This window comes from Felis catus, chromosome B3 (genome assembly GCF_018350175.1).
Source record: "Felis catus isolate Fca126 chromosome B3, F.catus_Fca126_mat1.0, whole genome shotgun sequence".
NCBI lineage: Eukaryota > Metazoa > Chordata > Mammalia > Carnivora > Felidae > Felis > Felis catus.
The window spans coordinates 124,290,465-124,316,376 of record NC_058373.1 but is presented as its reverse complement, the minus strand read 5'-3'; the positions used below and the strand labels follow the sequence as shown (position 1 = coordinate 124,316,376).

The 25,912-nt window shown below is 38.5% G+C and overlaps 2 pseudogenes; both read right to left on the bottom strand.

Annotated features, from left to right (window-relative positions):
* Positions 1-18,357: 18,357 nt before the first annotated feature.
* LOC101089448 lies at positions 18,358-19,546 on the bottom strand (annotated as a pseudogene).
* Positions 19,547-22,726: 3,180 nt separating this feature from the next.
* LOC101089196 lies at positions 22,727-23,385 on the bottom strand (annotated as a pseudogene).
* Positions 23,386-25,912: the final 2,527 nt, after the last annotated feature.

Genomic DNA, 25,912 nt, shown 5'->3' with positions numbered 1-25,912 from the left:
TTATCTGATATGTCATTTGCAAATATCTTCTCCCATTCTGTCTGTTGCCTTTTGGTTTTGCTGATTGTTTCCTTCTCTGTGCAGAAGATTTTTATTTTGATGAGGTCCCAGTAGTTCATTTTTGCTTTCGTTTCCCTTGCCTCCAGAGACGTGTTGAGTAAGAAGTTGCTGCGGCCAAGATCAGAGAGGTTTTTGCCTGCTTTCTCCTTGAGGATTTTGATGGCTTCCTGTCTTACATTGAGGTCTTTCATCCATTTTGAGTTTATTTTTGTCTGTGGTGTCAGAAAGTGGTCCAGGTTCATTCCTCTGCATGTCGCTGTCCAGTTTTCCCAGCACCACTTGCTGAAGAGATTGTCTTTATTCCATTGGATATTCTTTCCTGCTTTGTCAAAGATTAGTTGGTCATACGTTTATGGGTCCATTTCTGGGTTCTCTGTTCTATTCCATTGATCTGAGTGTCTGTTCTTGTGCCAGTATCATACTGTCTTGATGATTACAGCTTTGTAGTATAGCTTGAAGTCTGGGATTGTGATGCCTCCTGCTTTGGTTTTCTTTTTCAAGATTGCTCTGGCTCTTCGGGGTTTTTTCTGGTTCCATACAAATTTTAGGATTATTTGTTCTAGCTCTGTGAAGAATGTTGGTGTTACTTTGATAGGGATCACGTTGAATATGTAGATTGCTTTGGGTAGTATCAACATTTTAACAGTATTTGTTCTTCCTATCCAGGAGCAGGGAATGTTTTTCCATTTCTTTGTGTCTTCTTCAATTTCTTTCATAAGCTTTCTATAGTTTTCAGTGTATAGATTTTTCACCTCTTTGGTTAGATTTATTCCTAGGTATTTTATGGGTTTTGGTGCAACTGTAAATGGGATCGATTCCTTGATTTCTCTTCCTGTCGCTTCATTGTTGGTGTATAGGAATGCAACTGATTTCTGTGCATTGATTTTATATCCTGGAACTTTGCTGCATTCATGAATCAGTTCTAGCAGTTTTTTAGTGGAATCTTTTGGGTTTTCCAAATAGAGTATCATGTCATCTGCGAAGAGTGAAAGTTTGGCCTCCTTCTGGACAATTTGGATGCCTTTTATTTCTTTGTGTTGTCTGACTGCAGAGGCTAAGATTCCCGATACTATGTTGAATAACAGTGGCAAGAGTGGACATCCCTGTCTTGTTCCTGACTTTAGGGGGAAAGCTCTCAGTTTTTCCACATTGAGGATGATTTAGCGTTGGGTCTTTCATATATGGCTTTTATGATCTCGAGGTATTGTCCTTCTATCCCTACTTTCTTGAAGGTTTTTATCAAGAAAGGAGGTTGTATTTTGTCAAAAGCTTTCTCTGCATCTATTGAGAGGATCATATGGTTTTTGTCCTTTCTTTTATTGATGTGATGAATCATGTTAATTGTTTTGCGGATATTGAAACAGCCCTGCATCCCAGGTATAAATCCCACTTGATTGTGTTGAATAGTGTTTTTAATGTATTGGTGGAGCCAGTTGCCTAATATCGTGTTGAGGATTTTTGCATCCATGTTCATCAGGGAAATTGGTCTATAGTTCTCCCTTTTAGTGGGGTCTCTGTCTGGTTTTGGAATCAGAGTAATGCTGGCCTCATAGAAAGACTTTGGAAGTTGTCCTTCCATTTACATTTTTTGGAACAGTTTCAAGAGAATGGGTGTTAACTCTTCCTTAAATGTTTGGTAGAATTCCCCTGGAAAGCCATCTGGCCCTGGAGTCTTGTTTTTTGGCAGATTTTTGATTACTAATTCGATTTCCTTACTGGTTATGGGTCTGTTCAAATTTTCTGTTTCTTCCTGTTTCAGTTTTGGTAGTGTATATGTGTCTAGGAATTTGTCCATTTCTTCCAGATTGCCCATTTTATTGGCATATAATTGCTCATAATATTCTCTTATTATTGTTTTTATTTCTGTTGTGTTTGTTGTGATCTCTCTTCTTTCATTCTTGATATTACTTATTTGGGTCCTTTCCTTTTTCCTCTTGATCCAACTGGCTAGTAGTTTATCAATTTTGTTAATTCTTTCAAAGAACCAGCTTCTGCTTTCATTGATCTGTTTTTGGTTTCGATAGCATTAATTTCTGCTCTAATCTTTATTATTTCCTGTCTTCTGCTGGTTTGGGGTTTTATTTGCTGTTCTTTTTGCAGCTCCTTAAGGCATAAGGTTAGGTTGTGGATCTGAGACCTTTCTTGCTTCTTTAGGAAGGCCTGGATTTCTATATACTTTCCTCTTATAACCGTCTTTGTTGCATCCCAGAGGTTTTGAGTTCTGGTGCTGTCATTTTCATTGACTTCCATATACTTTTTAATTTCTTCTTTAACTGCTTGGTTAGCCCATTCATTCTTTAGTAGAATGATTTCAATCTCCAAGTATTTGTTACCTTTCCAAATTTTTTTTTGTGGTTGATTTCGAGTTTCATAGCATTGTGGTCTGAAATATGCATGGTATGATCTCAATATTTTTGTACTTACTTGGGGCTGATTTGTGTCCCAGTATATGGGCTCTTCTGGAGAACATTCCATGTGCACTGGAGAAGAATGTATATTAGGCTGCTTTAGGATGAAATGTTCTGAATACATCTGTTAAGTCCGTCTGGTCCAATGTGTCATTCAAAGCCATTGTTTCCTGTTGAGATTTTGATTAGATGATCTGTCCATTGCTGTGAGTGGGGTGTTGAAGTCTCCTACTATTATGATATTACTATTGATGAGTTTCTTTATGTTTGTGATTGATTTATATATTTGGGTTCTCACATATTTGGTGCATAAATGCTTACAATTGTTAGGTCTTCTTGGTCTATAGACCCCTTGATTATATTATAATGCCCTTCTGCATCTCTTGATACAGTCTTTATTTTAAAGTCTAGATTGTCTGATATAAGTATGGCTACTCTGGCTTTCTTTTGTTGACCATTAGCATAATAGATGGTTCTCCATCCCCTTATTTTCAATATGAAGGTGTTTTTAGGTCTAAAGAGGGTCTCTTGTAAACAGCATATAGATGGATCTTGTTTTCTTATCCATTCTGTTACCCTATGTCTTTTGATTGGAGCATTGAGTCCATTGACGTTTAGAGTGAGTACTGAAAGATATGAATTTATTGCCATTATGATGCTTGTAGAGTTGGAGTTTTAGGTGGTGTTCTCTGGTCCTTTCTAATCTTTTGTTGCTTTTGGTATATATATATATGTATAATCCTTTCTCCCCTCAGAGAGTCCCCCTTAAAATTTCTTGCAGAGCTGGTTTAGTGGACACAGACTCCTTTAATTTTTGTCAGGAAACTTTTTATCTCTCCTTCTATTTTGAATGACAGCCTTGCTGGATAAAGAATTCTTGGCTGCATATTTTTCTGATACAGCACACTGAATATATCCTGCCACTCCTTTCTGGCCTGCCAAGTTTCTGTGGATAGGTCTGCTGCAAACTTGATCTGTCTTCCCTTGTAGGTTAAGGACTTTTTTTTCACCTTGCTGCTTTCATGATTCTCTCCTTGCCTGGGTATTTTGTGAATTTGACTATGATATGCCTTGTTGATGGTTGGTTTTTATTGAATCTACTGGGAGTCCTCTGTGCTTCCTGGATTCTGATGTCTGTGTCTTTCCCCGGGTTTGGAACATTTTCCACTATGATTTGCTCAAATAACCCTTCTACCCCTATTTCTCTCTCTTCCTCCTCTGGGACCCCTATGATTCTGATGTCGTTCCTTTTTAATGAGTCACTGATTTCTCTAATTCTTAAATTGTGCTCTTTTGCCTTAATCTCCCTCTTTTTTTCTGCTTCATTATTCTCTATAAGTTTGTGTTCTATATCACTGATTCTCTGTTCTGTCTCGTCCGTCCTTGCCGCCCTGTGTCCATCCATGATTGCAGCTCAGTTATAACATTTTTAATTTCATTCTGGCTATTTTTTACTTCTTTTATCTCTGCAGAAAGGGATTCTAATCTATTTTTGACTCCAACTAGTATTCTTATTATCATGATTCTAAATTCTGGTTCAGACATCTTGCTTGTGTCTGTGTTGGTTAAATACTGGCTGTCGTTTCTTTGTGCTCTTTCTTTGGGGGTGAATTCCTTCATTTTGTCATTTTGAAGGGAGAAAAAGAATTAATGAGGTAGAAAAATTGAAATTAAAATTTTTTTTTAAATATTAAAACTAAAAATTAAAAACACACAGACACAAAAATCGAATAGTTGATGCTAGATCCTAGGTGTGTTTTGGTCTGGGTGTAGAAAGTGGTTTGACAGGTTAGAGAAACAAAAAAAAAAGGGGGGGGTGAGAGGAAAAACAAAAGGAAATCATTTGAGAATTTGAGAAAATGAATACACTAAAGTAGACTAAAATACACAAAAGTAGAGAATATAGTAAAAAAAATTATAGAAAAATATTTTTAATAAAAATTAAAAAGAAAAAAATATGAATTTTTCATTTTCTGTATTTAAGAAAAAAGAAAAGAAATGAAAAAAGGAAAAAGATTTAAAAAAGAAAAAGAAAAGACAAAAAAAGAAATCATTTGAAAATTTGAAAAAGTGAATACACTGCAGTAGACTGAAATAAAATGATGGGAGTAAGATAGAATTTGAAAAAATTTACATAAAAGCAGCAACATAGAGTAAAAATTAAATAAAACTATTTTTAAAAGACATTGAAAGTAAAAATAAAGTTTTTCTCTTTCTGCGTTCAAGAAAAAGAAAAAAAATGAAAAAGAGAAAAAAGAAAAAGAAAGAAAAAAAGGAAATTGAAAATGTGAAAAGGTGAGTACACTGAAGTAGACTAAAATAAAATGATGGAAGTGAAGTATAATTTGAAAAAATTTTCACAAAAGTCAAAAATATAGTAATAAAAATTAAAGACAGATATTTTTAATGAAAATTGTAAATGAAAATGAGTGTTTTCTCTTTCTGTATTCAAGAAAAAGGAAAGAATTGTAAAAGAGAAAAAAGAAAAAGAGAGAGGAAAAAAATTGAATAGATGAACCTGCTAACAGATTGAAGTAGGACTGAAATTACTTCGTTTTCCCCTAGAGGTCAGCCCATGTAGCTCTTTGTAGGCCATAAATTAAGCCAGCGGTGAGGTTTGTGTTTTTGAAGAGTGAAGTTGGCCCAGTTGGGCAGGGCTTGGTGTAACATCTCTGCTCTCCCCTAGATGGCGCTGCTAGCCTACTGGGGTGGATTGTTGCGATGCTCCTCAGTGCGCATGCGCTTGCGCGGGAGCGGTGAAAAATGGCACCCCCCATCAACCCAGTCTGTTCTCCGGGATCAGCAATCGCGCACCGGTCCTTTGTCTTCAGTTCTCGTCCACTCCCCGCTTTTCCACTCTCCGTGATCAGGCCGCAGACGGTACCTCTTTCCTAAGTTTTGTCTCAGATGTAGCTGTTTTCCCCAGCCCCTTACTTCCGAAGGACTGTGGCTATGACCCGCTCCACTCCTCTGCGGGAGGGTCTCACTGAGCAATGGACGAATGCCAGCTGCACCCAGGAATGCCCGCTGGACCCTGCTGTTGCCAGTGCCCTGAGACTACAGCCAGGAGCCAGCCCGCCCCCCAAAAAATCATGAGACAGGGTAGCCTCAGCATTTCTGGGACCATGGAAAAATCGCAACACACATCTGGCACCAGGCTTCACCCTCAACAACCTTGCCCCAGCACCAGCGAAAGTGGCTGCCTTCCGGGGTCTGCTGGGACCAGGTGGCTTCAACAGTCTCTACCAAGTGTCCTTCCAGCAGTGGGACGGCTTTTCCCTGTGTGGCCTGAGAACCTCCCGGACCCCACTCTGTTCCTGAGGATTCGCCCTTCCCACCAGAGCACCGCCAGGTATGGAGCTGCGGAGTTGCAGCCTTTGCGCTCCCCTTGTTTACAGTTTTAATGGAATTTAAACCCTCTCCTCTCTCCTTTCTCCCTTTTTAGTTTACTCTCTGCGGCTGTTTCCAATTTTCCACTTTCTCTTCAGCTGCTTTCGGGGAGGGGTGATTTTCCCATATGCTCCCCCCTCCCCAGTCTCCATCCTCTCTCCACCCACAAAAGGGGTTCCCTACTTTCGGGGCTTCTTGCTCCCCAAGTTCAGTTCTTCGTGTCGCGTACCTGCTGAATTCTGTGGTTCAGGTTGTGCAGATTGTTGTGTTAATCTTCCAGTCGGTTTTCTAGGTGTGTAGGATGGTTTAGTGTTGGTCTGGCTGTATTTCATGGACGCAAGACACACAAAAAGCTTCCATGCCTTTCTGCCATCTTGGCTCCTCCTCACACCCCCTATTATTATGGCAACATCTTTATATAGGAGATAATTTCTTTTATCTTGACTGTGGCTAGTGTTATTTAGTCTGTGGAAGGGTTTTTATTATGAATTTCCTAAACTCCTTATCCCGGTTCCAACCCTACTCTCCCTTCTTAACTCCAGTTATCACCTCTGATTAGCTGTGTATCTGTTGAGTCAATCCACAATAGCCATGCCCTCTTCCTAGGCATGGGCATCAACAATTATCTTTTCAGATTTGTTTGGTTATTCATTCCAAAAATATTTATTTTTGCACCCTGATAGCCATAGGAAGCAGGGCACAGTCCCTTTTTTCAAAGTCTAATAAAAAAGATAAATGAGAATACATTATGGCTACAAGAAAGCACATTTGAGTCAGAGGACAATCTAAGAAAAGGATGAGTTTAAAGATAACCTATTATCTACATGCTAGTGTGTGTGTTGAAAATGCTGAAGTAATTACATAGAATATATGAATCTAAATCCTGTTAGTCACTGACAACATTTATTGCTGGATAGTGCTAGGTATATTAATTCAATAAACATGCTTATTTTAGTATATACCTCCGTGTTAGGAATTGTGCTAAAGACCCTGTAGACACTAAGGTAATGCCATCTGTTCTCTACTTCAGGGAGGTTACAATCTAGTGATCCAGAGAGTGACCCAAACATTGTGGGAAAAGTGCTATGAAATAGGAGCCAAAGGAGGGCCTGGGTGTCCGTAGATGTGTACTCAAATTACCTGGGGAGGGCACAAGGTTCCCAAGGAAGACTTTCTTCCTTTAGGATTGGGCTTTACCCAAGTTGAGAAGAGGAAAGACATTCCAAACAGAAGAAAGAATATGTGTGAAGAGTCAAAAACAGAAAATTAGCATGACTCTTTCTACATAGCAATAAACGTAAAATAATATTACTCAGTAGGTTCTATTGGGACCAGTTTGAACTTTCAAAGCCCCTGTAGTGTATGATGAAATTTAATCTGCATTTTGATTGGAAAATGAAAAGATGGGAAGAGGAAGCAAGCAAAACTCCACTGTCCTAATGAGCTGTGTTTATCCTGTAGCTCTGCTGTCACATTGCCTCTGAGTTGAAGCTGCTGTAGGTATTGTGTATTTCCTGTGTGATGAGAGTTTCACCCTGTGTTTTGTCAGGGTGGACCTTGGCCTGTGGGGGACGTGGTGGAGACAGCCACACTCCCCTTCATGCCTCACAAATGATAATTTAGATGTTATTTGGAGCTTTGCCACTCAGGAACATATTTCTAAAAACAATTTTAACAAACTGTTAACTCAATGGAATCTCAGCTAGAAGCTAAAATGCATGCAGATGGCCCGAGGATAGTTACTCAAGAGACTTCCTTGGAATCAGCCTAGGTGAACCTGCAAAATGTGAGAGCCTCTCAAGAGAGGTTTAAAACCGAAACTTATGCTATCAAAACTGTCTCGGGTACATTGATAAATATCTCCCCATCCTGAAAAGTAGAAATATCTGAGAATTGAAGACAGATGTGAAAATATTCTTGACGTCAATGAAGACCTGAGGTATACAAACTTAACTTAGGACATAACTAGCAATTAATAGTCTTGTCAGTCTCTCGGCCCCTTCTTTGTGGTGCTCTATGAACCCCGTTAGTAGAGCATGTAAATATTCTGAACACTTGCTACATGATGAAACTAAATTAAATTTCAGTTTTTTATTTTGACAATGGGGAAACATGAAGGACTGGTAGGCAGGTAAAATTGCCTTAGGCCACTCAGTTTTCAAGCTTTGGAATTAGAAATGTATTTTAGGCATCCTCCCACCATTTCTTATTCCAACTATTAGGATGTTACTCCCTGCTGTGCTTGGATTAATTGAGTCACTACTGGAAATTCTCTTTGATTTTCCTTTACTAATTGAAAAAGAGTTCCAATTCCTAAGTTTCCCTGCAGGCTCCATGCAGACATTATTTTGGAAGCCAACATGGAAGGGAGAAAATTGCTTGTTTTTGTTTTTTTGTTGTTGTTGTTTTGGTGTGTGTGTGTGTGTGTGTGGCTTTTTCAAGAAAATTAAGGGTAATGTTGACCAACCAAAGTATGAACAGACTTTTAGGGTTTGATATTCTAACAAGGCATATGTATATAGTGTATTATCGATTTGTGGACTATTGTATAATTATTCCAATGTCAATCTAAAAGAAGCATGGAAAGATACGATCATTATTCCTCTAAATATGAACTGTAGTTCTGGCACATTTTGTCATTCTGACCTTCCAATGTTTTATTAAAAGGTAAATATGAAATTATATGTATGTATTTATAAAAGGCCTGAGTTCGCGATGTTTTTGCTAGATCACATTTACCTGCATTTTGAAGAATTTGCTCCACTAGAAAATGTTTCCCTTTTTTTTTCAAAGTCTTCTAAATGTATGATTATTAATGACTTATCCTTTCTCTTAGATATAATTATGAATATTTTTGATTAGAAGATTAATAAGCTGAGGGTGTTTTTTTAATATGAAAATTATTGTCAAATTGGTTTCCATACAACACCCAGTGCTCATCCCAAAAGGTGCCCTCCTCAATACCCATCACCCACCCTTCCCTCCCTCCCACCCCCCATCAACCCTCAGTTTGTTCTCAGTTTTTAAGAGTCTCTTACGCTTTGGCTCTCTCCCTCTCTATTCTCTTTTTTTTTCTTCCCCTCCCCCATGGACTTCTGTTAAGTTTCTCAGGATCCACATAAGAGTGAAAACATATGGTATCTGTCTTTCTCTGTATGACTTATTTCACTTAGCATAACACTCTCCAGTTCCATCCACGTTGTTACAAAAGGCCATATTTCATTCATTCTCATTGCCCCGTGTATTCCATTGTATATATAAAGCACAATTTCTTTATCCATTTGTCAGTTGATGGACATTTAGGCTCTTTCCATAATTTGGCTATTGTTGAGAGTGCTGCTATAAACATTGGGGTACAAGTGCCCCTATGCATCAGCACTCCTGTATCCCTTGGGTAAATTCCTAGCAGTGTTATTGCTGGGTCACAGGGTAGGTCTATTTTTAATATTTTGAGGAACCTCCACACTGTTTCCAGAGCACCTGCACCAGTTTGCATTCCCACCAACAGTGCAAGAGGGTTCCCATTTCTCCACATCCTCTCCAGCATCTATAGTCTCCTGATTTGTTCATTTTAGCCACTCTGACTGGCGTGAGGTGATATCTGAATATGGTTTTGATTTGAATTTCCCTGATGAGGAGTGATGTTGAGCATCTTTTCATGTGCCTGTTGGCCATCTGGATGTCTTCTTTAGAGAAGTGTCTATTCATGTTTTCTGCCCATTTCTTCACTGGATGAAGGTGTTTCTTTTAAAAGATATAATAAACATCCTTATCTATGCTCCACTTTTATTCATTGATACTTAAATCTTTTTGTTAATAGCTTAGGTCAGTGTCAGAATCTGTTTTCTGCTAATTCATATCAAAACTCAAAAACAATGTATTCTTTGGATGTATTTTTTTAAGCTCCGAATGCTCAGAATTAAGAATTTTTGAGGATGTTTAAAAACAATAATTTTATTTCATGCTGATTAGATGCAATGATTTAGTGATCACTTCATGGATACCTTGATAAGCTACCTGAAAATACCAGTTGAATCATGAGGAGACCAAGATACTTAATGTGACAATATTGCAAAATGTTAAACTGGCCCTGGTGTTTCAAAGACACAAGAAATTGTCAATTAGTCATTCAGATTCCTTTTCTGCTCTTCTCCTTTGCCTGTCTTTGTCTCCTTCCCCTAACTCTTAAAATCTTAAAATAGGATTAGAGTTTCTTTGATATGAAAGACTGAATTAGATGACTTTCTAGAAATCATTTATTTGCAAGTAATAGAAAACCAAATTTCTAATGGCTCCAACAAGGATTAAGCTAGAAGATTTTCAAGGACAATTATCTCCCAATTTGTGTCCCAGGCAGCAGTGTACTAATCAGTCTTCTAATTGCTATGATGATAGAAGGCTAAAAGAGGGAGAAGATTATAAAATATTTTTTGATGGAAGAAGCATTCTATAACACTTACAAACTTTTTCAAATTATATACTCTGACTCAGGTAGGAGTCCATGGAGAAACCATTATGGCATCAACATATATCCATGAATTTGTGAACCCGGATCCTAAGGGTCCATGGATGTAGAGAAGGGAGCCCAAGATTAGTAACAAAAGCAAACTATACTTCTTTCATTATTATCTTATTTCCCATTTCCTGGACTACATAAATCTCTGCCTACACACTGATGGTGTGATAAGGTGTAGGGATCTGAATTTCTCAAGTTAAGAGTGAAATCTGCATGGCTAGAGGAAGAGTGATACCATATGAGGGGTCATGTGCATAGCTGGGTATAGTAGCCAAATTTGATGGCAAAAAAGCATGGTCACTCATCAGAGAAAGGGCCTGGGGTACTCAAGAAAATGATGATTCAAATAACATTTTAAGAAAAAGAATTCCATTTCAGATGAGACAGAGTTGGATATAGGCCAAGAATATGCCAGCAAGTGAGGACTTCTCTGCTTGAGAGCTAGCCACATGGTGCAAACAGATTCATTATTTAAAGAAAGTGCCAGATTCTGATCATTTAGTTTCTCTTCATGGAAGACTTGACTAGGGTTATAGAATTATCTTAGTATGACATGGTAAATATCAAATGCACTTAACGGCTTGACTTGTGCTGTGGATATATAAAATAGTAGTTAATAAGAAAGAAATGCTATTTAAAGTGTCTAAATTCAGGGTGTCTGAGTGGCTTAGTCAGTTGAGCTTCCAACTCTTGATTTTGGCTCAGGTCATGATCCAGTTGTGGGATCGAGCCCCTAATTGGGCTCCACGCTGCTTGGGATTCTCTCTTTCTCTCCCTTGTCCCTGCTCATGTGCTTGCTCTCTCTCTCTCTCTCTCTCTCTCTCTCTCTCTCTCTCTAAAAAATAAAGATAAAAAAATTAAGAGGCTAAATTTAAGTACTCTCCATTCTTTGAAGGAAAAAGCTTGATGACATTTCATAAGACATACATGAATGTCATGTATGTGATTTTACACCTGAAGAATAAAAATTGAAAGATCATTGATGTCATCAAGTACAAAGTCAATACTAATGAGTTTTATTAGGCTGCTGATTTTTCTAGACTTAACTATTTAGGATATAATTTAATTCAAATTATATTGACCACTTATCACCATGACTAGTCTTTAAGTAAAGAGGATTATTTCATTTGTGACATGTTGACCTGTGGTACTCCAAAGGGCATGGAGGCTCTGATTTTCAAGATATTAGCTAAGTTTAACATGTGATATTGTGTTAAGCGATGTGATTTTGGGGGAGTATACACAAACTTGCAGTATTCACTATTCATTAAGAAATCCACAGGCCATGTCTCAGCTGAACCATCTGAACCTTAGGGGCAGTAAGGAAAGCTGAATAAACCAATATATTCGATTCAGATTCATGAAATTTTAACAGGGTTTCCGAACTGCAGCCCATAAATACTCTGTTGGGGGTGTTGAAACTCTCAGCTTTGACTTAGGAAAAGATAAACTCAAAAAGTAGCAACTAAATAACCCTTCTAGCCTGGTGCCTCAGGTATAAGTAAAAATGACAAAGGACCCATTCAAAGTCTTCCACCCTCTATGTGTAAGTCCCTAAATGACAATAATGATTCTATTATTTAGTTAAGTAAAATCTAAACAGCTTATGAATGGAATAAGGGAAAGCTGATATGGTATTTTATTGTTTTATTATTTTTTGATATGGTATTTTAAAAATAAATTATTATTCTAGCTGAGTAATGGTCCTTATCATTTTTTTTCTGATGGAAAATTTACTGTATTTTCCTGCTTGATTAATTAATATTGAATGTGATGAGGTTTGACTAAAGCATTGTCCTTAAATTTTTAATTTGGGTTCAGGTTTTAATGAGATATTCTTGATACTTCAATAATTAAGCTCCATCAAATTGGTCTGTTCTACCTGCCCAATATATAAGTTTACTTTACAGTAATTACAGGAATTCATTAAATTATTCAATAAATATTTATAGAATACCTACTGTGCATGTTTGAGACACTGTCAGAGACTAGGGTACCACAATAATCAAGACAGACATGTTCCTGGCTATATCAGTTTGCTAGAGAAGTATCACAACTAGGTGGCTTAAACAAAAGAAATTTATAGACTCATACTTTTGGAGGCTAGAAGTCTAAAATAAAGGTGTTGACACATTAATTCCTTCTAATGGTTGTGAGGGAAGGATCTGTTCCACGCTTCCTTTTGGGCTTGTAGATGGACATCTCCCCCTGTCTCTTTATATCAACTTCCCTGTACATGTGTCTATGTTTGTGTCCAAATTTGCCTTTTGTTTTTTAAAGTTCATTTATTTATTTTGAGAGAGAGAGCGAGAGAGTGTGTACATGAATGGGGAGGGGCAGAGAGAGAGAGAGGGAGAGAGAGAATCCCAAGGAAGCTTCACACTGTAAGGACAGAGACTGATGTGGGGCTTGAACTCACTAACTGTAAGATCATGACCTGAGCCAAATCAAGAGTCAGATTAACCAGCTGAGCCACCCAGGATCCCCCAAATTCCTCTTTTTCTAAGGAAATCAGTCATATTGGATTAGAAACCTACCCTACTCCAGTATGACCTCATTTTAACTAATTATATATTCAATGACCCTATTTCCAAATAAAGTCACATTCTGAGGTACTGGGAATTAGAAGTTCAACATACAAATTTTAGAGGAATACAATTCAATCCTAATACCTAACCTATGGACTTTCACTCTAAATGGAGGCAGGTGACATTTAAATAAATTACAATAAAGTATAATAAATGGTATACCACTGCATAGATCAGGTAGTGGGTGAGCACATAACCATGGTAAGGAGCCCAGATTTTATCCAAAGGAAAAGTCCATTTTAAGGACTTTTTAAATAGAATTTCGACATAATGAAAGTTGACTTTTGGAAAGATCTTGCTTCCCTGTGGAAAATGTATCATAGGGACAAGCAGACAAAAGTTGAAGGTAGTCCAGTTTAGCAAAAAAGCAATGAGAATGAGGGAAATGACTGGGTTCAAGAAATATTTAGAGCAGACTCAGTAAAACTTAGTATTTCACTGGAAAAATAGAAGTGAAGGAAAGAGAGGGGGTTAAAGGTGACTTCCATGTTCTGGCTTGAAAAACTGAGCTTTGAAAATAGCGATGTCATTTTCTGAGTAGGGAAATATACAAAGAGCAGGAGAAGCTGATGTGTTCATGGCTGTTCATGTTAGTATTTAAATATTCCATAAAATTCAGATGGGCTTGTTAGTAGTCACGGTAGTCAGTGTTATGGATCTTGATCTCAGGCAAGAAAGATGAACTTGAGATAGAGAGTAAGGTAATTTCATAGGGTGGGTCAGAGTTGTGACAGCCAAATAGATGGTGTATTGGAAAGAGGTCACTAGAAAAGCCCTTAATGAACTTTCTACAAAGTTATTGGCTGGGTTCAGGAACACAGCAAGAGTGAGGAGGTACTCTGGAATGAGCAACAACTGAAAGCTGCTACCACCTCTAGGCTTGAGGGGAAAGAGAAAGGAGAAGCTACTGGAAACTACAAGAGCTATAGCTGTAGGAGAAAGTTGCCTAACAGGAATGGTCTCTGGTACAGCAATGCAACCACTGGTAACCCAGAGCCTGGCAGGGAAGGAGCCAGAAAGATGTTAATATCTTACCTCTCCCCTCCTACTATCTATTTTCCTACTGGTATTTTCCTTGACAAAAGTAAACCACCAACCAAAGAACTGATTATGCACATCGTAAGAGGTCAGTTTCCCACAGCATAGAACAGGGTAGAGAAGAGTGGACAATAGACCTGGAGGAGCAAATGAGGATACCAGCACACGCAGCACACAAATGATTAGGGCCTGGATTTTGGGAGAGAAATAGATCATCCAGGATGAGATGCAGACAAATAGGCCTAAGATCAAGATACACACACTTGATCAAGATCAAGATCTAAGATACACACCAAAATGTGTGTATCTAGAAAAAGTAAATAATAATAATAATAAAAAGACTTAAAGAGAGTGATTACAAAAGCAGAGAGTTGGCATTTCATGAAGTAAACAATATTCCAAGAAGGAGAGAGCCGCCAACAATATTAAATGTTGTAGTGATAGAAAATAAAGAATGAAAGGGTATGTGAAATTTCACTTACATGGTCGCCATTTGGGAACTCAGTGGGTAGCTTCTATGAAATGGTAGGGATGGTAGCCATATTGTGCCCACATGAAGAACAAGGAGCATATGAGGAAATGAAGAGAACAAATATAGTTAATTTACTCCTGAAAGGGAGTAGGAAATATGAAAGCATATCCCCCCCCCTTTTTTTATAAAGGATTGGAGAGAGAAGTATGTGTTGCAAATCCTATCAATTTAGCTGATGTGGTCTTGATCTTTTCTGTGGAGACTGGCCATACCAGCGTTAGGAAGATGATTTTGCCATTGTTCCTTAGGTAGCTGTGGTCCCTCCAGGGTCGGCTGCTTTGAACAAAACAAAGAGTCAGAAGGCTTGATGAATGGCCACTATTTTAAAAGCTAACATCTGGTTTTCTTTACTGCCCTGGGAATGGACATTGTGTGTGGCTTTTCAGGGAGCATCCACTGGACTACTAGGTCTGTTTGTTTAATTCAATTGAGATTATTACAGTATTCACTGATGCTAATTTGATAATAGGAAGAAGACTTTCCAGTACTCCCTTTGCTTCCTCTCACCAAGGCATTTGATTATCCCACCTATCTGGGGATTTAAACATGAATCTCTAAAGTGCTAGACTTCCTCAGAAGACCAGATGTTGGAAGAGAGAACCACTGGGCTGTTCTACTTTATCACATTCTTGTGTTACTGTGACATATGGTGTGAAGCAAATATTAGTGCATGGAAATATAAAACATCAGGATGCATCTGAGTTATTTCTCCCTAGTTACATTTGATCTGTGAATGCCGGAAACACTCCATTTCATAGCCATATTTATCATTCAAAGTAAATCATGCATTTGGGGGGCATAAAATGAGATGCTTTAGAATGCATGCAATTACCAACTATTGCATATTTCTCCAAAGAAAGATTTGAATTATATGGTCAGTAAAAAGGGTTGCAGCTTTAAAATGTGGCAAAGAGAAGCTGAGGTGAAGAATACATTATAATAGGTTAATATTAAGCAAATGTTATTTTCCCTTCCCTTCAGTCCCAGAAATCAATTCCTTTAACAGTTGCCTTATGGAGTATTTTTGTTTGTTTTGTTTACTTTGTTTTGTTTTTATTATACAGTCATTGTTGAAATTTAGTATCTGTAAATCAGACTTTTATAGATCAGCTAATAGTTTTCAAGAGATTTCCATTGCATTTTCAGAGTACACTTGGCTCTGAGACATATTAAAAATTACTTTTAAAATAATTTGCTAGTGGGACAGGGTATCAAGATAAAAAATCAAGAGTGAGTATTAGAGAAGCTGTGAATAAATGCTAAATCTAGTGTTAGAGGTAAAAGGAAATTCCAGGAGAAAATTTAAGGTCAGCTTAGTTTCAGGAGGTTAAACAGACAATGTCAAGAATCCTGAGGGTCCAAATTAGGAATCAGCAGAAGCACTGAGGTTGCAGCAGTAAAGATGTCTTAAGGAAGAAATCCCCAACTGTTTATCCTTGTTTTCCTGTCTTAGTTCTCCTTCCTTTACCCTCTGACTTGCACTACAAAAACATACAGTGGAGGTTAGGATGAGGATTTTTAAATTTATTTAAAAAATTGCCTTGAAAAATAAAGTCAAATGAATACTATCCTAAGCTCCTTATTGCTTGTCAATATAAAGAACAGACTAGGGAGTACTTACAGTTTAATTTTTAGAAACTACTTTAAAAATTGTTGCCTTAAGAACCTTAAGTGGCTATCCTTCCCTTGGAAGAACTTTCTAATTTTATACATTTTTATATTCTCTCCTGCTACCTCCCCGCCTCTTTCCTCCACCTCTATCCCCCAAAAAGCCCAACAAAGATATGTCATTTCCTTTAATAGACCTGATTATATACATTCCATCTGGAAATCACCTCTTTGCTTTCTAAAATACCAACCCATCTTGTAATCAAGCAAACTGATGCTAATGTTTGTTTGTTTGTTTGTTTAATACAGTGACTTCACATTTGCAATGAAATATTGGGTAAGATAAGAGTCTCAGCTTTCTTAGAGTCAATAAAGCTTAGAGTCTCAGCTTTACTTTTTTTGGTAAGGTCCAAATTACTCCTGCTCACCAGATAGGGAAGCCCATATGCAGTCATTTCTTTTGCTTTTCTTTCTGCCCTCCCCAACCTTCTGTCCTCATGATAGTTTGCTATACATATTTACATCTTGTTTCAAGATTTATGTCTTCTGCAATGAATCTGCCTCTACTCCTCCTGGAAGACTTATGCTTTCCTTCCTATGTGTTCCCATAGCATGTTTTTATTAAAGCATTAAAGCACATTTCACATTGTACTGTCATTTTATCTCCACCCTTCCCAAAACACAATGTCCTTTAAATCAAAGCTCTATTTTATTCTTGCCCATATTCCTAAAATTTGGTATAGTATACAGCATATAAAAATAACAACAATGCTAACAAGGAGATACAGAAACAGAAAAAAAATAATGACAGTAGGGGTGCCTGGGTGGTTCAGTCGGTTAAGCGTCTGACTTTGGCTCAGGTCATGATCTCACGGTTCGTGAGTTCGAGCCCCACATCGGGCTCTGTGCTGGCAGCTCGGAGCCTGCTTCAGATCCTGTGTCTCCCTCTCTTTCTCCCCCTACCCACTCACTCTGTCTCTCTCTCAAAAGTAAATAAACATTAAAAAAAATTTTTTTTAAATAATGACAGTAATACCAACTAAAAGAATACTTACTAAGGTTTTATAGTCCAAAGTTTGTCTTGGTCACTTACATGTTAAAATTGTTTCTTGTTTGAAAGAAACAGAAAATCTCAAAATAATGAATTAAGAATGAAAGAAGTCTACTTTTTTCCTCACAGTCAAGAAGTTCAGAGGCTAGACATAATATGTCACTCTGTGGTAGCAAAACCCCAGGCTCTTTGTATCTTATGATCCTCCATGGTAGAATTCTATTCTGAAGGTCATCTCATGCTTCAGGATGGATGTTAGAGCTTCTGGAGATCCGGCCATCATGCCTGAATTGCTGTCAGCCAAGAAAGAGAAGGGGGACAAACTCCTCCTCTTCACCTACTTCTTTTAAGATCTCTTCTCAGAAGTTTCATGTGGAACTTTGCTTATGCCATATTGGCTGAAACTAGTCACGTGAGCATTCCTAACTGAAAGGCATGGTGGGAAATGGAGTCTTTTTTGTGTTCAAATGATGTGAAATGTTCATTTTCTATATCAGACAAGAACACAGCTAAGTAATCCAACTCTACTGCAGCACTATAAAAACCATCCCTTAACCACAGTGCAATATTTCAATGCATCTGCACAAGGATGCATGCTCTATAAAAGGAGTAAGGTTTCTGCTGCCTTGTCAAGTACTTCTGGTCCTTACCCAGGTCCTACTGCAATACTGGTGGTCCCAGTGATTTTATCAAATAAATCATGTTTTAAAAATAAAGCATTTAAAAAGAAGTCAAGATGCCTCAGTAACCAACTTAAACTTTATGTGTTTAAATGTGAGATTTGCCCCCTGCTAATAAACCTTTATTTCACTCAGACTAAGCAATACATCTCCCATACTGAAATATCTTCCTTGCCCAGTTAAGCCAAAGAGGAAAAAAAAAAAACCTGAAATGATTAGTAAGGAAAAATGTAGGGATTAACACACCCTCTTAAATGGTTTTCAAATATTTTTAAGACTTAAGAAGTGTTTAAAGTTTGTCATTCCTAGTAGGAAAATATTATCTGAATGAATACCCCAATGGGACACCACTGTAAAATGTCTCAGTTGCATATTGGGCAGAGGGGTAGGGATTATCTTCACAGCACCCCAGCTTTCTCCATGAGAAGGCCAGAGGTATGCTGGTTTGTGTTATTGTGACGTCCATTAGGTGATCTAAGTTGCTTATCCTTCAGCAAGGGCTTTATTTGTCAGAAGGGCATTATTCTTGACCTCCAAATTTGGCTGACAATTTACTGATGAGATTCATAACCTTTGGGTTGCTCTGATATTTTTATATATTTGCTGGGTTCTGGGCCACATGCTGGAAGGCCATGATAACTTCTAGATCCTGCATTCCTGCAAGAACCTCTGGATCACTAAGAATTTCACTGAGCCCAGGCATTCCTGACATTCCAGGCTTGCCCCCTGTCATTCCAGGCATCCCCCCAGGAAAGCCACCTGGGAAACAGCCATCCTGAGCTCCTGATAGTCCTCTGGCTTCTTCTTTCTTCTAGGCTCTCCCATGTTCTTTCCAAGCCTTCTTAACCCTTTCTAATTTTTCTTTGATCTCTCACTTTTCATATTTTCTCTCCTACTTTCTCTGATGTCCAGCAGTTTTCTGGGTCCTCGGTTGAGTTTCTCTCCTCATTACACTAGCATCTTCATCATAATCCAGTTTACAAGCAAGGGCAAGATCATGTGCTGCTTCGTCCCAATGGCCTAGAAGTCTGTATGCTTTCCCTTGTTGCTTGTAAGGTTGAGCTGAATCAGGATTTATTTCTATAGCTATGTCACAGTCTTGGGTGGCAGTATTTATTTGGCTTCTGTAATTTGATGAAGACACTGGCTCTCTTGGCATACAGAGTGCCCAAGCAAGCATTCAGCTTAATAGCATTGTGAACAAGTCAATGGCTTTCTGTAGTTCACCATCACTTAGGGCATCATTGGCAGCTACATTTTTATCATTTGCCATATCCATCATTTCCTCAGTCATCTCTACATTTTCATCTCCCATTTCTTGAGGGGCATAAGTATCTGGTTCAATCACACTTCACTGTAAACTTTTAGATCACTTTCCTCACTTTATGATTCGTCTGTCTTTGTTTTCCTCCTCCTTCTTACTGTTTTTTCTTCTTTGATATTGTCTTCTGATTTAGTTTTATAAATAGCAGGTGGTATTTTACCCCCATGCTCTCCACCCACTCATGCAGGAAGTACATTTCCTCAGTGTGCAGAATACTCAGATGCTGCCTGCACATTTTCACCAAGGCCCAAAGCTTGTTCACTGTGGGGTCCATGGTCCAGAGGCAACATGAGGTGGTGGGTGCAACAGTGGTTGCAGTCTGATTCCAGGCATGGGACTAGTTCAGAGTGACTGAAACCATATGACTAAATAAAAATTGGGGATTCTATTAGGAAAGAAGGAAAGAAGAATTGACATTAGAAGATAATTAGCAGTTTTTGGCATATGTGTATTATCAAATTTAACCCAACCTTATAAGTACTAACCTTAGGGTACTGTTATTACTACCATTCATTTATTTGACGAATATGATTGTGCATTACTGTACATTAGATATAGTTCTAGGGCTTTGGGATTTGGCAGGACACAAAGCATGCAAGCCCTTGTCCCCTTGGAGGTTTTATTCTAGTTGGTAAGGGAGACATCAAACAAATACACATATAATATGCTAAACAGTGATAAGGGTAGTGAAGAAATGTTAATCAGGGTAGGAGAATAGTGTATAATGTTTAATTTTAATGGAGTGACCCTGAAAGGACTTTGAAGAGGTGACTTCTGAGCAAGGATCTGAATGGAGCCATATAAACATCTGGGAGAGGAGGTTTCCAGGCAAAAGGAACAAAAACACCTTCAGTTGATGGGTGCCTGAGTGACTCAGTTAAGCATCTGGCTTCAGCTTAGGTCATAATCACGTGGTCTGTGAGTCCTAGCCCTGCATCGGGCTCTGCTCACTGGTTCAGATTCTGTGTCTCCCTCTCTCAAAAACAAATAAACATTAAGAAACATTAAAAAAAAACACACCTATAGTTGGGAATTAGGAAGTTAATAAAAATGCTGGTGAATATGGAAGTAAAATCAGAGAAAGAGGCAGGGTCAGACTGCAGAGAGTTGTAAACAATAGGAAGTTTGAGTTTTACTTTTGCGTTTGATAGGGCCACTGGAGTTTTGGAGCTGATGAGTGAAATGATTAAATTTAGACCTTAAATAAACGATTTTGGTTGTTGCATAAATTACAGACTCAGAGTGTATGTAGGACCAGTGGGATAGAAGGCAGAGTGAAAGAAGAAAACAAAAAGACTATTTTAAGAGTGTAGGTGAGAGATGATGATGGTTTGGATGAGGATGGCAACAATGTTGAATGTGATAAATGATAAGAGGCAGGGTATACTCTGAAAGTTGAGTTGATGGATCAAATGTGGTAAGAATGAAAAACGTTAAGGATTGTACGTTTTTATAATGCTTAATTTTATGCGTCAAGTTAGCTGGAGCATGGTGCCCAGCTTTTGGAATTGGTTCTCTAATCTTACTAAATCAAAGGCACTGATGACTACTCCATTAGTAAACAGAGCATGGATAGTCTGTGATGTGATGTGACAATAGAGGTTCATGAAGTATCGCCATTGGATACTCCTAATCAAACTCTTAGACAAGTTTCTGAGTGACCATGTTTTTAATATTTTAGAACATTTTTATCAAAATAATGAGTATGAGATTGGCTAGTTGCTCCTAATTGCACTGGACAAAGTGAGGAAATAAAAGGATGAGGAAATGAAAGGAAATAAAAGGATAAAAAATTCCCAGATCATGTGCTGCATAAATGACCTAAAAGTATCTCTGTCTGTCCTGAAAGAAACCCTTATCACCTGTAGCCAAAGAGCTGAGATTGCTGAAAACTAAACTCAGAGTCTCATCCCGCAAGTGGTTGAATTACAATGCAAATTGAATTTTCAACCTCACAGGGTGTCTGCTATTAAAGTGAGGGCATAGATTGGGAAGGAATGAGATCCTGAAAATTTGATTGGGGACATATGGGAAGATCCTGATAAAGCTGGGGACATTGAACCCTTAAACTCCCATGAGTCTTCTTTGCCAGTAGAAGCAACCACTCCATCCTTATCTGAGGAGATTAACCCTCCTCTGCCTGAACAAATTGTAATGGCCTCCCCTAAGGTAGTTGCCTTACAAGACACTGCTGATTCTCCTCAGAACCTACCCCCACCACTCCTCTTTGCTTCTAGATTTATCACTGGACTCAAGTTCCTGTAGGCCCCTAATGGTGAGGTACAAAGTGTAACCCATAAATAGGTGGAGTACACTCCACAAGAACTACTTGATTTTTCCAATTTATATAAAGAGAAATCCAAGAAATGTGGGTAGGAGTAAATATTAAAGGTGTGGCATAGTGGTAGAAAGACCATAAAATTGGATCAGGCAGAATTTATTTAGGCCCACTAAGCAGAGATCTGGATTTAATGCTGCAACTTAGAGGGTTGGAAAAAGCTCTAACTGGTTGGTTGGTTGGCTACCTGAAACACAAACCAACAGGTGACTGACACTAAATGAACTGAAATGCCAGAACTGCCTTGATAAACTAGAAAGGAGGAGATTGAAAAGCTTAGGGAGACTGGAATGTTAGAGTGGATTTATCATTTAAGATATGCTCATCTACCCTAGGAGGGTACAAAGGACATAATTTTCACTATGACTATGAACAACAAGTTTGTGAGGGGAGCCCCAACATTCTTGAGGAGCTCTGTGATTTTCTTTTTTTTTTTCCTAATATTTATTTTTGAGAGAGAGAGAGAGAGAGAGACAGAGTGTGAGTGGTAGAGGCAGAGAGAGAGAGAAAGAGAGAGAGAGGCAGAATTTGAAGCAGGCTCCAAGCTGTCAGCACAGAGCCTGACATGCGCCTCGAACTTAAGAACTGTGAGACCATGACCTGAGCTGAAATCAGATGCCTAACTTACTGAGCCACCCAGGTGCCCCTGATTTTCAAAGTCAGAAATTATAGTGGGAACATCTGTCACTGAATTGGAAAACCTAAATGCAATGGAAGTAATTGAATCCCAAGATGTCAGAGGCCAAGTGGTGCTATTTAATCACCAAAGGCAAGGTGGGCATGGTTACTATAATGAACAGCAGAATCAAAGCAGCATTCAGAATATTATGACTTTCAGAGACCTATAGTATTGGCTAGTTGATCATGGTATTTCTAGGAGTAAAACACATGGTAAGTCTACTAAATTCTTACTTGATTTGTATAAGCAGAGAGATCTAGGTCACAGGAACAAGAGACAAATTTGAATTATAAAAGCAGAATCACAGACCCATAATTCCTAAACTCGAGCCAGTTTATAGAGACTAAGAACCCCTTGAATTGAAGGAAAGAGAGGACAGTTCCCCTTGTGGAAGGACCTCACCCCACTGTCAAAAATGTATACTGTTAATATTTCTCTCAGTGTATTCCAAAGGGATATATGGCCTTTTATCAAGGTGACTATGTACTGAGGAAAATAAAATAATGCCCTTTTTTTCCACAACTTGTCAGTGGCACTTTTTCTTTTCAACATCCTGTTCTGTAGATTCCTTGGTCTTTTTTGCCTGGATGCCAAAGAGCCTGGCATTGGCATGGGTCATGCTAACACTGGCAAAGGTCTTGAAGTTCTTCTCCTTTATAATGACTCTGGCTTTCTCCTTCTTATAGGCATTCCCTATAGGCATGACCAGTCTTGTCAGCTGGGTAGCCAATCTGAGTTCTTCAGAAGAGTTGTCTTCTTTCTTGGAGGCTGAGGGCTTCCTGGGGGGAGAGGATGAGCTTGGAGTGGTATTCCTTCAGCTGCTGCACATTGGCCTACCGAGGTTTAGTGGACTTGTTCCACCTTCTTGGATCTACTGATCCCAATGGCCTGTGCCACCTTCTTGTGAATGCCAGCCACCCTTCCACCCTTTAACTCTTCCAAGCTGAAGCCCCTGCCAGCTTGCACTTTGGTGTGATACCTCACCATAGGGCACCTCACAGTGGGCTGGATGGGCCCACATGCAGGGCATTGGGCATTGTGGCATGCCTTGGCTTCTCAGGTCTTGTATTTGTGGATCTTCTGCACCAGCTGGTTGAACCACATGGCCAAGTGCCCTGGCCTGTCCTTGTGGAAGTCACCCTTCAGGATCATGTCATTCTGAATGGGTGCCATAGTTGCTGCCTATGGGCCTCCTACAAGGGAGAACTAAAAATAGCGACCGTTTAAGATTATTGGACACAAGCTCTGCATTGACACCAAAAATATTACATATACATAATATTTAATAAATATATATGAATACATATAATAAACATAAATAATATATACAATATATTTGTTTTTTCCCTTTTCTCTCTTTATCATATCACATAAGATAAGATGTACAGATTTTACATTACAGTATTTAAGTACAAGATATAAAGAAGAAAAGTGAATGTCACCTAAGGACTTTGCATCCTTTTCTAGGAAAACTATGAGTGTGTTTTGGTTGTACATAGGATATCTCTATCATGTTAAGCATAAGTATGACCTTATGGCCTTTGTTTGGAGATTAAATATGATTTAAGAAGGTGCATATGGACGTCAAGTTGATAAGGGGTGGACGGTGATGGTTAATTTTATGTCAGCTTGGCTAGATGCTGATGTGAAGATACTTTTTAAATTAACATTTAAATTTAAGTTTCATTTAGATAAATATTAACATGATTAATGTGATTAACATTTAAATCAATAGACTCTGAGTAAAGTAGATTACCCTTCATAACGTGAGGCAGTACCCTTTAATCGTTGAAGGCCTTAAGTGCAAAGACTGGTTCCCCAAGGAAGAAGGAATTCTGCTTCCTGGCTGTGTCTGGACTTACGCTGCAACCTCAACTCCTCCCCAAGTTTCTAGCCTATTGGCCTTCCCTACAGATTTCAGGCTAGCTATCCCTCAACAATTGCCTGAGCTAATAATTCTTTAAAAGACATCTCTCTTTCTACATGTTTACACATCTAATTGGTTCTGCCTTATGGAGAACCCTGACTAACACAGTTTTGATCTGAGCAGATAGGTGAATTGTAACATTGATGAAGATGAAACAGGCAGAGAACTGACTTGTGGTGGGGAGGGGAGAGAGCAAATGGAGAGGAGCATGAGTGTTATATTAGACATGCTAATTTTGAGAACCTTATTAGACAACCACGTGGAGATGTTGAGTAAGCAATTGGGAAATGAGTTTAATGCTCAGGGGATATGTCAGAACTAGAAATCTAAAACTGGGAGCCATCAGCATATAGAAGATGTTTAAAACACTGGAACTAATGAGCTCATCTATAGAGAGAATGTTGATAGAGAATGGAAGAGAGCTGACGACTAAGCCCCGAGGAAGTCCAATATTTAGAGGTCAGGAAGAAGGAGAACCAAGCATAAGGAACTAAAAAAGAACAGCCAAGAGTGAAAGTACAAGAAAACCCAGGAGATTATAGTGATCTAGAAGATAAATAAAGAAGGTGTCTTAAGAACAGGCGATTCATCAACTGTGTCAGATGCTGCCAAGAATTGGGAATTGTTCATTGGGTTTGGCATTGTGGAGGTCCACAGTGACCCTGAGAAGTGGAATATCAGTAAATGGTAGGGGCAAAGCCTGATTGAGATGGGATGCTTCCACTGCCCCACATGGTATTTCACATGTTTTTCTAATCTTCAATACTCTATTCATATTATATATCCAGATGATGGCTTCAACTTCTATTTCACTGGGAGGAAGATTCAAAGCAATCAGATGAAATCTATGGTATTTTCCCATTATCAAATCTTGTCATCTGTTGCATTTTTATGCAAATATTCATCTTCCCTGCTCCTATTTAACTCCTTGCTTTAATTTAATATCAACCTCCCAGGATGCACTCAATCTCATCCCCTCTTGCCTATTCTATGACTTTCCAATTACAATTGTACTTTCTGTTCTGCATCCTTTTTCTCTCTTTGCTGCATTGCTAACCTCACAATACAAAATACAGAAATTTCTCCCATTAAAAAAAAAAATCCTCCCTGGACTTTGTCATGGAAAAGATATATGGCTCCTGGGTACAGTGTAATGTGTTATGGCCTTCTTATTCTATACTGTGCTAGAACTTGTCCAGTAATGCATAAAGATCTAAGCAAGTATCCACACATTCAATGTTCAGTAATTTGAAAATATTAACAGTGAAAAGCTGAAATTAAAATTTTCTAAGTGGATTCTTTTGGGTTTTCACACCAACTAGTAGTCAATACAAACACCCCCCTCTGCTTTCACACCAATCTTTCTTTGCTCTTAAATCCCACAAAACCCTACAGCACTGCCCCCATTTCTGTGCTCATTTTTATAGCAAAACTCCTTAGAAAGTTGTCCACTCTTGCTCTCTTTACTTCCCTAATAGCTATTTTCTCTTCAACTCATTCCAGTCAGACTTTGCCCCTACCATTTACTAATATTCCACTTCTCAGGGTCACTGTGGACCTACATTATGCCAAACCCAATGAACAATTCCCAATTCTTGGCAACATCTGACACAGTTGATGAATCCCCAGTTCCTAAGACACCTTCTTTATTTATTGTCTAGATCACTGTACTCTCCTTGTACTTGTGGCTGCTTTTTTTCCTTCAGTTCCTTTTGTTTGATTCTCCTTCTTCCTGACTTCTAAATATTGGACCTCCTCGGAGCTCAATCATCA